Below are 14,349 nucleotides of genomic sequence, written 5' to 3'. Positions count from 1 at the left end.
GAGTTTTCCCGGAGTTACATACACTTCGTTATAACGAAAAATTTCGTTATAAAGGAATTCCAGGTTTTTGCATTGTTCCTATGTAAACTTATCTGGGGGATAAGAAAAGTGTTTGTTGAAACTAGATTTTCTCTATATCGGTATTCGTTAAAACGGGATTCGACTGTACCTGAAAAAAACTTGCGGAACGAAAAAAATAAATAAATGAATAGCAGCGATAATCTACGGACCGGCTAAAATATTAATAAATACAGTCGAATCCCGTTTTAACGAATACCGTTATAGCGAAAATATCGTTTTAACGAACACTTTTCTAATCCCCCAGATAAGTTTACATAGGAATAATACAAAAATCTGGAATTCCTTTTTAACGAAATCTTTCGTTATAACGAAGTGATTTATCCGGTCTCTTGTAGTTCGTTATAACGGGATTCGACTGTAGGAGAAACAACATGAAGACGGACAAAAAAAATAAATGAATGTGAGAAATAATTTGGGGACCGGCAAAAAATAAATAAATCGAAATAATTTGCAGATGGCAAAAACGAATAAACTTGACTAGTAACATGAGGGTCGGAAAAAAAGATAAATAAGATAAATAATTTGCTGATCAGCAGAAAATAAAAGAGAAATAATTTTCAAATCTGCAGAAAATGATTTAATAGGAGAAATTATTTTCGGGGACAGCCAACAGTGAATAAATGGGGGAAATAATTTGCGGACTGGCAAAAATTAATAAACTGGGGTAATAATATATGGACCGGAAAAAAAAAAATATGATTGGGAGAAACAATTTGAGGTCCAGCACAAAATAGATAAATGGGAAAAATAATCTGCGGACCGGAAAAAAAAAAATAATTTGTAGACCGCAGAAATAAATAAACTAGAATAGTAATATGAGGGCAAGGCACAATACAAATACAACACCACCACAGGCAAAATGCCCAACGAGGTGACTGAGAAAAAGATGCCCATAAAAATATGGATGCCATATATTTCCAAAAAAAAATATAGCAACCCAATTAAAAATGCAATTAACAAAAAATTATAATCAATATATACACATGATAAAATACTATACAATGCCCATAAAGAATACTTAGGGTTGTCTTAATCTAAGAATGGATAGCTTCTCGATTTACCCCAACATGCTTATCGTATTTCTTTTTTAAACGTGTCAATTGTGTTACAATTTACTACCTCCGGGGGTAAGCTATTCCATTTATTGACAACCCTATTAGAGAAAAATTCCCTGCGACACCATAACCTTGCATTGTCCCTTACCAATCGATACTGGTGTCCTCTTGTAAAAGCAGTCGACTGGCGGTGTACTATGTTCATGGTCCATCCTATCCATCCCATTGAAAATTTTGAACACTTCGATCATATCTCCTCAACATCTGCGTTCATCCAATGTAAAGATATTCAAAAAATGAAGTCTCTCTTCATAACTCAAGCCCCGTGTGCCAATAAGGACACGCGTAGCTCTTCTCTGCACCCCTTCAACCAAGTCAATGTCCCTCTGTAGGTATGGTCTCCAAAACCTTACAGCATAATCCAGCCCAGGATGAACTAAGCCTCGAAACAGCGGAGAATGACTTTAGGAGAACGCGAAGAGACATTTTTGAAAATGAGACCAAGCATTCTATTCGATTTTTTGACCACCGCTGAACAATGTTCAGAAAACCTAAGCCGCTCGTCAATGAGAATTCCCAAATCGGTAACCCTAGTTGCATCCGAGATAGTGACACCGGGATAGTGAAAAAAGGTAAATATGAGAAATAATTTACTGACAGGCAAAAAATAAAGGAATAGGAATAATTTTCATATCGACAAAAAGTGAATAAATGGGAGAAATAATTTGCGGACTGGCAATAATGAATAAACTGAAGAAATACAATGAGGACACCGGCAAAAAATAAATGCATGGGAGAAATAATTTGTGGACAGCAAAACGTAAATGGGAGAGAAATAATCCGCACAATCACTAACGGCTATAACGCCGGCATTACAATATAAAAATTTGATAAAAGTTCGTTTATAAAACTTGAGAAATGCAACCAATACTCGAATCAGTTAAGTTCGCTCGGATGTTACAGATGTGCTTATTGGTTACATTTTACAAGTTTTATAAAAGAATTTTATCAAACTTTTATAGTGTAATCCTTTTATAGTATAATTTTTATAGTAAAAGAAAGAAAAAAGCCGGTATAATATGCAAAACACCAATCTTAAATTATGTAGCGGCTACATGAGTTAATTGGTCGAAATGTTTCCATTACTGGTTGGAGAGTAGCACGGTCCATCAGTTGAAGAATCCTCTAAACAAGATCCAGGTTACTGTAAATGTGATTATTCGGTTATAATACATAATAACCGGTTATAAGGCATACCTACCAATGAACTTGGTACGTTTGATAAATTTATCACTTTTACCGACGAATATGCATAATTCCCAAACGTCGTTGGTAAATTTGATAAATACTAAAAAAAAATATCACTTTTACAGGAGATTATGCATAATAACCAAGCGGCGTTAGTTAATTTGATAAATACTTGAAATTTATCGGCTTTATCTGTGATTATGCATAATACCCTAGTGTAATTGCTGAATTTGATAAATATGAAAAAAATTCCCAATGAGTTTAGCATGTGTGACCGGACCCCGTTGTAAAGATAACAAATTTTACGATCGTAACCCGTTATAATGACATAATACATGTGTATGAATTATCATGTATAGTTCATCGTATAGTATGATTTATCATTTTTACCAACGACGCGACGCTTGAGTATTATGCATAATCACCGGTAAAAGCGCTAATGTTTTTAGTAATTAAATTTACTAGTGGTGCTTGGGTACTTACTATTCATAATCGCTGGAAAAAGTGAGAAATTTAGGGAAATTTAATTAACTTACCAAAATGCTCGGCGATTATGACTATTCGTAATAATACAGCGTGGACAAGATTTCCTGGACACATTTTAAAAGCTAATGATTCATAAAACTATCACATTTCAATACGAACGCTCATTTTAGCTCGGTGCTACAAGTGAGCGAGTATGAATGGGCGTTCGTATTTAAATTTGATAGTTTTATCTGCCGTAAATCGCAATAAACATTTACTGTGCACTGTTTGTTTTACATTTTACTGTCATGGACAGTCTTTTCGTTTTACAGTGCCATCTGGAAGGGAAATTTGAACTTTTTTTTTTTTTAATTTATCAAAAAATATATATATACCGATTGTCATGATAAGTATTTTGATTCAAACTTCCTCTTATGTCATTTGGTTGATTAGTTATTAATTTATAATTGTGTCTAGGACTTTTAGTCCACCCTGTATATCATAAGGAAATCTTAGATTCTTGCGGTGCATTGATATTCACTCCCTACAAATGTGGCAAATGGCTACTCTCCCAGCTCACATGTAGACCCAGGCTACTCACCACAACATACGCGATCCCGATCGTCTTCGGCGACATCGGAGATGGTTCGTGCGTCCCCGCGCAGTACACGGTCAAGAGCTAGAATACTATGATCACGAATTGGAACGAATAGGAAAAGTTAGTGGAGGCAAAGAAATGTACATAGAATCTCGTGTTGATAATCGATACCAACGCCTGCTGTGATCCAGCCAATGCATATGATTTTCCTTAAAGCTGCATCCTAATGATTATTTCTGACAGATTTTGACTATCGCGAATAATAATTGCCGGTTGAAGTAGATGATTTCAAATTGGATTAAAAATCAGCGATTAGGAAGTTAGCAATTCAATCAGCGTGACAGGACGCTCTGCTATCATGGACGTTCAGTACGGCAGTTAACGTGATTTCAATGAATCGTTATGCAAGTATTAATTTTTTAATTGATTGCCATGTCACGTAATTTTGACGATTTATTTTTTATTATATATGGCTGCTTATGGAATAAAAGGCGTTACAGAGGTACCAATGTCCGTAAGGGCAATGACCGATGTCGCGATAAAGCGATGTGGTCTGGGTGCCTCCTGGCTCTGAAGTATAGTGATGACCGATAAATAACTGTACAACAACAACAAAAAACGCCATTTACTTTAGCAGTTTTGTTCGATGATCTGAAACTAATTTGTTTGCGTTCACTATGTAGTTGCACTTTGCTTTTTTTTTTCATTTTGGAGAAGGTGGTGAACCTCAACTTCAGCACAGTGGTAGTAGGCTGAAGTTGGTTTTCAACTTCGAGGAGGAAATGCGATCCGATCTCCACCGTTAAAATGTCTCGCCTCAGATAGCAACAGGCCTAGCCAATAGGATATGGGCCGAGCCATCTCAATATTAGTTAGTATTACACAATATAACAAGCATTACACAGGAACAAACGTCATGGTATGTTCACGGCACGTACAGTTACATTCCAACATGCACCAATTCATTAGAAGTTCCACAGAGAAACATGGACTAAGTGCATGTGTAGTTTAGTAGTACCACCTACTGACCTATACACAGCACTGGGCGCATGTATACTGTTAGATTTCACCTCGAAAACATTCCGACTAAACTTTTTACATTTAAAAAGGTAGTACTAGTTGAATATAAGTGATAAATCGTGTTCACACACATTCACAGTTGAAAAGCCGTCTAGAAAAAAAGTTAGTCGGATTAGAAAGATCCCAGAATATATAAACAGACACGCACTGAATAAAGCAATTTATTACTTCATTTACATACACACAATCTCGGAAATAAAAATCAAGAGAAGAGAGACGTTCAGCTAATGAAAAACTCCTTAGGCATCTTAAACAGGTGTGTTTGTAATGGCGTCAAATTAATTCCGGTGTTCTCTGAATTATCTCATAATTCAAATTATTGTTTTTTCTTGTCTTCAATGAAATGACTAAGTGAGTACGAAAATTATTATTTTTTTCTGTTTCGAAGAGAAAGTTCCGCTTGATCTAATTTGAAGCATTCGCGTCTGTCCCGTTATTAAGGCGCAAAAAAACTGCCGAAAGAGAAAAAAACATATATAAGCTGCATATTTCCACTTAAATACGGACATGATTAAGAATATTTTGCAAGAAAATGGAAAAAAAAAATGCAAAAGTTAGAAAGCTTTATTAAGATCACATAAAAGCAAATGTTTTCGACATGTCAACATGGTTTGTTGGATCGTTCGAAGAAGGAAGTGGTATATAAGTTGGAAAAAAAGACATGATCCCGGAAGGCTGAATAAAACGGGACATCAATGCCGGGAAAGTTACAGCTGTTGGCAAATATGCCATTTGATGAGTACGTTCCCTCAGAGTTGCTTAAAAAACTCTTTCCTTTATTTATTTTGGCTGTTTTTCGTGCATTTTTGTCAACATCATCCCACGGGTTGCAGTTCAGGAGAGCGAATGGATATTCAATTACTTTCCGTGTGTTCGTAATTGGAACAACGGCAGCGTGTGAGAAAATTGCACCAGCATCATGGTTTATTTAATACCGACTTACGATGATTCATTCACACGTTTGACATAACATTTTCACGTTTACATCATCCGTGTAGTAATTCTCCCATGACATTTCGATTCGAGGAAAATTGCAGTAGGTAAATGCGTATTTTCTAAATCTCGACATTTGATAGAAATTAATGTTACGCTTTGAATTCGTTTTAAATGCAATTTCATACCCAGTGGAGTACGGAAAGTGGGAAATGAATGTTTTGTTTTATAACTGCACGATTTTTATTTGAATTAAAACACTTTTTTCTTCTTCCAGACATGGTTACTACAGGGTGGTGGTAAATAAACTGACATAGGCAGACATATATATCGCCCATTCTGATGCAGTCGTTTCAATGAAACTTGGTATGGATGTATGAACTACGGGGAGAAAAAAGATTCAATAAAAAAATAAATTTTCGACCACCAGGGGAAAAAGTGGCGCTGTTATATTCCTCTTATGGTCCATATAGCGTATATAACAAGATTAAAAATGGAGTACATCCACCATAACTGGCGCTATATAAATCGGAGTAGTATCAGTATAATTAAGTCGAGTAGTGTCAATTCAACCGACCTATGTAGCGTCCGTTGGGTGGACGTATTTCATTGAAACTTGGTATGTACGCTATATGGACTATGGGGGTGGGGGGGATAAGTTCGATAAAAATCGCCGCTGTTACACCTAGTGGTCGAAAATGTAACTATTTTTTAATTGCATCTTTTGCCCAGGGTTCGTATATGCATATAAAGTTTCATTAAAACACCTCTATCAAAAAATAGACACTTAGACCTCTGAGTAGTACCAGTTTCTTTATAACCATTCTTGCATAATTTGGCCAATTAGAGACATTATACTGTATATACATTTTACAATCGAATCCCGTTTTAACGAATACCGTTATAGCGAAAATCTCGTTTTAACGAACTTTTCTAATCCAAGTTTTTTTCAGTACCTAAATAATATAATAATGTTTCTTGAAATTAACTTTTACCGCAAACCACATTGAAATATACCAATCTTAACAAATTTGTATGAATTTTTAAACTAGAGTCGACGCCGTTTATTAAAATCACGGATGATGTTGCCATTCGGGTGTTGTTATCAGTTTTGCAAAGAACCAAAAAATTGTTTATAGTAATCGGGACTTTGGATAATGTTAACATATTTTTCCGTCTACAGGTGTTTTCTTGCTCATTCTGAAGTCAAGGTTCAAACACAACTTTTTCTGCCATTAAGTTATCGTTATCAGCGTGCAAAACTATGTGGGCAGCTAGACGGTGTTCACCAGCCTATAGTATTTGCCTTGATCCATATACGTGCGAAGCTGCTTTCGCAATGATCTTCCTAAGATGAAAATAAATGTTATGACGAAAAAAAAATTCGCTCTCCTTCAGTTCTTGATCAGTTTCTTTCAGTTGACCAGATTAAAATTCCTTTTCCCGAGATACTTCCTCAGGGGATTTTTCTATCCAATTTGCAATATCCATTAAACAGTCATTCCAATGTCTCAAAATGGTTGATTAACTAAAATGCAAAATTTCAGCTTAAAGAACAAAAAAAAGGTCCATTTTTAAAATTTAAATGAAATTAAAATGGAACGATTGTACTTTTTGCAACCGATTATGTGGGGGAAGAAATAAAACAGATTTGTCCCGTTTTACCAACACCCGTTTAGCATACGTACCAGTTCAACAAAACGGGATGTGCGGTCACCATACTTGTGAACGGGACTTTATTCGGATATAGTTATCATGCGGTTATTGCTATCAGAAATTCCGAGTCCCGATGTGAACGGCGGGGACTGTATTTACTAATTTATGGGACACCCTGTACTCACTATGATTCATTCATCTCTCTAATCATTATGTTCATTCACCATTTACGTTTTCAGTTCTGTATAGTGATCTCCCATGACGTGGTATTCGAAGCAAATAGGAGTAAATACGTATTTTATTTTATCTTGACATTTGATAGAAATTAATGTACCAATTCACCAGGAATTTGGTTAAAAATGCAATTTCATAGCCAGTGGAGTACGGAAAGAGGAGGGCATTAGGGCACGCGCCCAGTTCTTCGTTCAGTGAAAAAATACTTATTCACAAATAAAGGAAAAAAAAAAAACCAATATAAATTCTTTTTCGCACACTGATTTAATAAAGTTTCTTCAATTTAAAATGGAAATTTGTCGAGCATTAATGACTTTAAATTTTTTTCTTGGAAGACGTTTTGTCACCCTTTTCCAACCGATCACTGCCCCCTCCCCCGAAGGATTTCATACTTTGTAAAGTGTACTATAAAATGGGAAAAAAAAATCGCTAACTTCTAAATGTTTGTTGGAAATCGCAAATTAGCAAATGCCAATTTTAGATGAGAAAGAAAGCATGGGAATATAAAATTATTACATGATGATGTAAAGGAATTGAAAACAAACGGAATCTTGTTTCCAATAATATGTAAAAATACACGTATTTTTCTGAATATATTTAAAAAAGAATAGTTGCCACACAATTTGTTTCTATTTCATTACAAAATTAGATGAAACTTTTTTGTTTCATTTGGAAAATTTTGTTCTTATACAAGGTGTTCCATAAATCCCTAAATAGTTTAAAAAAAACCCATAGAAATAAAAGGAATCGATATATTTCAAAGCGATATGCAAAAGAAAATATTCTTAGGAAGAGTTTTTTTGGTGCAAACTCATTTCAGATTTTCGTCAATAGAATACGCTATACGGAAGAAAGTTGCATAATTCTGCATTTGAACCTTTCTTCCATCCCATCTGCGTCCGAAACTTTCGTGGAATTTCAACCGGCTGTTCATTGCTGTGGTGAAACATCTTCACCATTTTGCTTTTTTGCACCGATGCCGTCAACCCAATGGAAACCTTATGTGAGCACCAAGGACGCGCTGTTAATTGTGCACCCTGCATTTTATAGAATTCTGATTTGCTTAGCAGGCAAGCATATATATATATAGCTTATATATATAGTGATTGCTTTCGTGTAGCGCGCTCTATCGACGAAAAAATGACATTGATTTTTTTTCTGTTCCAAAAAATCACCCTTCCTGAGAATAACTTTTTCCGCTAACCGCATTTAAATACACCAAATTCTTCAATTTTTATGAATTTTTAAACTATATCAAAATTTATGGAAAACCCTGTAGAATCCATCATGTTTCATTTCTCTTATCCATCCATATGTTACGGTAAATGTGATAAATGCGGTAAAATGTTTTAGTATTTACCAAATTTACCAACGACACTTGGGTATCATATATATTCGCCGGTAAAAGTGATAAATTATCATGTATAATAACCGATTTATCACATTCACCCAAAATATATATTGCATTTACTTAAAATTTACATTTATATTTTCCGTGTAGTCTCATTTTTCATAAAATGATGATTCGAAGCAGGCAAATACGCATTTTCTGATTCTCGAGATTTGGTAGAAATTAATGTAACAATTCGCTGCGAATTTCTTTAAATATGTAGTTTCTTGTTCAGTGGAGTAAGGAAAGCGTAACTGCATAAGGGCAATGAAAAGTAAAATATCCTCGAAGTAAGGAAAAAAAAATCCGATACTGATTTTGATGAATTTCTTTCAATTTAAAATGAAATTTGTTGAATGTTAATGGCTTTAAAATTTTTCTTGGAAGCCCTATCCAAGGGTTTTCAGTACACCTTTGTTCATACCTTGATCGTTTAGTGCATGGTTTCCCAACCCTTTTTGTCCCATCGCCCCCTTCTTCAGAATTTTTTTCCTCCCATCGCCCCCCAACGCAATCTTACCCATAGGATCCTATGTTAAACCCGCAGCTTCTATCGCTCTCCCTGGAACATTCCATCGCCCCCTAGGGGACGTTAACGCCGTTGGGAATCACTGGTTTAGTGCCTATACTACAATGAAAAGTCCCGTTATCTCTGATTTTTTAGAAATTCCAAACTCGAATTTTCAAAGAGAAATTAAATATGAAAATACAGCATAAAAATTGCCATTTAATGATGTAAAGGAACCGAACAAAAATGAAATCCTGGATACAATTTAGCGCGTAAAAAACTTTTTTTTTTCTCAATATCTTAGAAAAAAACATTTCGACGCAATTTATTTTTGTTTCACTCTTAAGAATGGGATTACATTATAAACATTTTATAAAATATCTCTTACAAAACTTTAACTCTATAGTGCCCAGATCGGCAGAATCTGAACAAAACAACCGATAGCCTTTTGGTTATATTCGCTCAAATTTAACCGATACGATTATTGTTTGCATTTTTTGTGTTTCATAAATGTGAACTTTCATAAAACTTTTATAATGTACTAATTCCGGCCTAACTTGCATAAAACTTTTTTTTTGTTTCATTTTGAAAATTTAGCTTGCACACTCAGTGTCCCATAAAAATTCTTAAATATTTTACAAAATCAAAAATTGAAGGAATTAGTATATTACAATTCAGAGTTTGCTAAAAAGTTATTCTCACGCGAAAGGGGATTTTTTTTTTGCTGGCACAGAAAAAAAATTAGTTAAAATTTCGTTCGAAAGCAAATCCCATAATTCTGGATTATAAACTTCGTTCAATCTCTTCTGAGTCCGAAACGTTCGTGGACCTTCAACCGGCTGCTCGTTGCTGAGGTGAAGCAATTTCATTATTACGATGCTTTTTAATTACTGGCTGTTGCGAAGATGAATTTTGGAAAAAGAGAAAATTCATCTGCCTTCGTGAAGAGAAGAGAACCAACGTCCTTTTCACTTTCCGGGTGAACACCCTAAACCACTAGACTACAAAGGCATGGCATCTCCCGATGTTCCCTTAGGGCTCGTGGTTAGGGCTTAGAAAAATTGAGAGATTCGTTGCCTTTGTAGTCTAGTGCGTTCACCCGGGAAGTGAAAGGACGTGGGTTCGTTCCCCTAAAAAAAAACGGCACTTGAATTTTCTCTCTTTCCAAAATTCATCTTTGCAACAGTCAGTTGATAAAACCTTCGTATAGCGGAGAGTGACGTCATCATTTCAACTTCACTATTCTGCTGTTTCCACCGATGTCGACGTCACAATGGAAACCTTATATGAGTACCAAGTGCAGGAAACATTCACAAATGAGGTGCTAATTGTGAATAATTAACTGTATTATAACAGGACTCCGATTGAAATGGTCGTTATTTGTTTCTGTGCAGCACTATCTATCGACAAAAAATTTAACTAATTTCTTTTCCCTGTACCAGAAAATTCCCCTTTGTGAAAATAACGTTTCGCAAACCACATTCAAATATACCAATTTCTGCAATTTTTTTGAATTTTTAAACTATATAAGCATTTGAGACACCCTGAACAAGCTATGATTCATTTACTTTTACAGTATATATTTATTTTTTCAAAATTTGCATATTTTTTTAAATAACATAGTGAATTCGTTGAAATTTATTGTGTCAAGTGTCAGTTCATCTGGCTAACAGGAAGAACTAAAGAGCACCAACTAAACCAATCATTATCCTTCGTTCCTCAAATAAATCGCGTAAGAACCAAGGGAACCAAGCCATGGGAATGATGTCACGCATTACATTCCCAATTGCAAGACTAACTCTTAAAAACAGTCATATTGTTTAAATCGATCATTAGACCCATCATGACCTATGCCGCCCCAGTAGGGCTCATGTTTCAAAAACCAACATGCAGTGTCTGCAAAGTCAACAAAATAAAATACTGAGAACTCTTGTCCCAAAGTACATCAGAGGGGGCTGACATTAAAAAAGACCTGAAGATTCCAACCATCTTCAGCTGCATCCAACAAATCTCAGAGGATCACTTTGAAAGGATGAGGAACTCAGAGTACGAGCATCTGAAAGAGCTGGTCGACTATAACCTTCGTCAAGGACTAAAATTTCTCAGGCCGCAAAACGTGCTGCACGTGACGTGGTCAGTAGATAGATAGAACCCCTCACAACCCCGGACTGATGGAAAGCACCTTACTTCCGTTACCTCAAAAGAGGCAGAGTTGTGTCGGAGAAGTTAGCAAAGATTTATAATGGTGGTTCCCCTTGTCCCGTGCTCGCAAGTTTCGAATCACTCGCGTCGTGCTCCCCATTAAGACAGTCATCAACTCGGTGCAACGTACAAGACATTTGACTGAAATGGACAGTTGAACCAAATGACTTAGAAGAAAAATTGCACGTGGCACATAGGGGCCGAAGACCGCAGCCTGATACTTCGAAAGAAGTGTGGAAAAGACTTGTGGATAAGAAAGAAGACGAAGAAGCTGGCATGTTGAAGAGGGAGAGATTTCAGAATGGTCTAAATACGCAATGTATACAAAATATACAGCGTATACACAATGTATACAGCGCCTCGACTGTGCCGGGAAACGAAGAAACAAAGCCTCCGTCCACAGTGATGAGCATTTTTGTTTCAATTTCGTTTTACAGAATATGCAATATACACACAGAGAGCCTGCACTGAAACGGGAATATTCAAACAGAGCCTCCGTTGACAGTGCTGGACATTCACATTTGAATTATGAGCATACATTATTTACATTACAAAAATTTCCCTTTTTTATACTATTGGGAATGCACATAAACATTACTATAATTACTATTACTCTTGCTATCGAATAAATTGATCAACTCTATTGCACAATGTGAGTCTATAGAGTCACATTGTGGTACATGGCTGATCTCTTGCTTTGTACCAATTAGTTATAATCTCGGCTCTAACACAATTGTTTTTTTATTACTTCTTTTCATGTTAGATTTTTTATTTATATATTTTTATTAAGTTTTTTTTCTCTCATCAATACACACATCAATGTAACACTTTCGTGAATTGTACATAAGTGATTTCATTTTTGTATCCACTATTTTACTCGCATTTATCACATAATATTTCTTTTCTTACTATTGATCTTAGTATTATCAACTCTATCGCATAGAGTAACATTTTGATGAAATGTACATGGCTGATCTTTGTGTATTGTAGTATTCTGATCGTAACATTTATCAGACAGTACGTTTGTGTTTTCTTTTTCTTTCTATCATACTTACAAGCACTTCACATTTAACACAAACACGTGCAAACTTGTCTTTATCCCTCTTCATAGCCAGCTGTAAGTCACCAGGCAGTCCCCTCGGACTGGGCAGCGAAGAGAAAAATTAAATTATGTCTGTATTTTATAACACATAGTCGATTCGAAGAAGATAAGAATAGGTACCATGATGTACCAATTCACTGAGAATTGATTTAAATGTGCAGTGGAGTAAGGAAAAAAGAGAATTGCATGGAGCCAGGCCTCCGCACGCTGCTTGTGACATCAGTAAATAGTACATTTTCCCTCAGAATATTCAGGGGAAACATTCCCTGCTCATGCCAGTATCATCGTTCTGCGGAAAAGAAATGATCGTGCTCAAAATTGGCGAGTTTCATGCCCCACATCGAATCACTATCCGCTATTTGTGCGCTAGCTAAGCAGCAAGATTCTACGCCAAAATGAGAAGAAACGAAATAGGACGCTGTGTTTCAAAATGTGACAAACTTGCTAGGTAGTCTGAATGACATTTATGGCAACCCGTGCGGAGGCCTTGCTAATTTCTTTTTTTTTCATAAAAAATAAAATATACTGAAAGTATCGAATAAAAAAAAAAGAACTCCCACACGGATTTGATAAATTTCTTAGAATTTAAACTGGAATTTGTTGGAAGTTTTAATGGATTTGAAAATTTTCTTGGAAGCCCTCTTCTCTCCAAGGGTTTTCTGTACACCCCCTGTTCATATCTTGATCGTTTAGTAGATTGAAATGAAAATTTGGTGACCTCTAAATGTTAAAAATTGCAAATGCAAAATTTACATATGAAATATAATATCGACGTAAAATTCTCATATAATGAAATAAAGAACTTGAACAAAAATGAACTCTTGTATCCAGTAACATGTAAAAATGGAAGTATTTTTCAAAATTTCTTGGAAAAAAACCATTTCGACGAAATTTAATTTTATATTTTTTTCTCTAACTCACATAAACCGTTTTTTGTTTCATTCTCAAAATTTTGTACACGTATATACGTAGGAAACCCCGTTAAATTAATCTCTTTAAAATATCCGTATCTTAGGAAATTTATTTGCCGAACCTTCAACTGCCATATCATGAAAGACGCACAGTATTTTAATGATTTCCCTGAAAATGTCTTCCGGGTATTTGATTTGGAAAATATCAAATCTTGCAACTACAGAAATGCATCATCAAGTTACATAGTTCAACACAAGTTTGCTGATGCACAATGCATTTTTAATAAATTTCATACATAGTATCGTTTCAATAAAATATAACTTTAAATATATTCTGCCATTATGCATTTCGTAGAAAATTCCATTCCGTTTGGTTGGTGAAAACAACATGGCAACAGGTGACCTTGGGATGTTTTTGTGTTGAATTCGACTGGATCCAGGATAAATCAGTTTATTTCGTGGCACGTGGCATTGAAAGCATTTGAAGACATTCGTTTCAGACTAGGAAGTGATTTCTTCCGCGCTTTCTGACAAATTGGACATGGGGGGGAAAAAATGGCCTGAAAGAAATATACTGTCAGGGAATGACAAGCTAAAATCAACGTATAAACTTCAGTCATACAGTCTATTTTACCCTTTCCAGCGGCAATCCCGAGATAACTCGGGGCCTCCATTAAAACTCCCTCAAAACGGCAACCCCGATTTCGCATTCCGTTGTAAGTTTTCTTCTCTTGATAACATTATTTCTTCCTCCCTCCCCCCCCCCACCCGTCCTGTGGATCAACTGCCAGTGGGCGGGGGGTCAGCTTCTATTGAAAGTCTGATAATAGAATTGGTAAGTGAGGATGTTTTTATTTCCCTTCGAGGTTGTGCGCACGATTATGCT

The sequence above is a fragment of the Pholcus phalangioides genome, unplaced genomic scaffold, assembly GCF_987345545.1.
Source record: "Pholcus phalangioides strain wild (caught in Gottingen) unplaced genomic scaffold, Ppha-v1.0 ptg000042l_1, whole genome shotgun sequence".
NCBI classification, from domain to species: Eukaryota; Metazoa; Arthropoda; class Arachnida; order Araneae; family Pholcidae; genus Pholcus; species Pholcus phalangioides.
The sequence above is the reverse complement of the archived record's forward strand: the minus strand, read 5'-3'. Positions refer to the sequence as shown.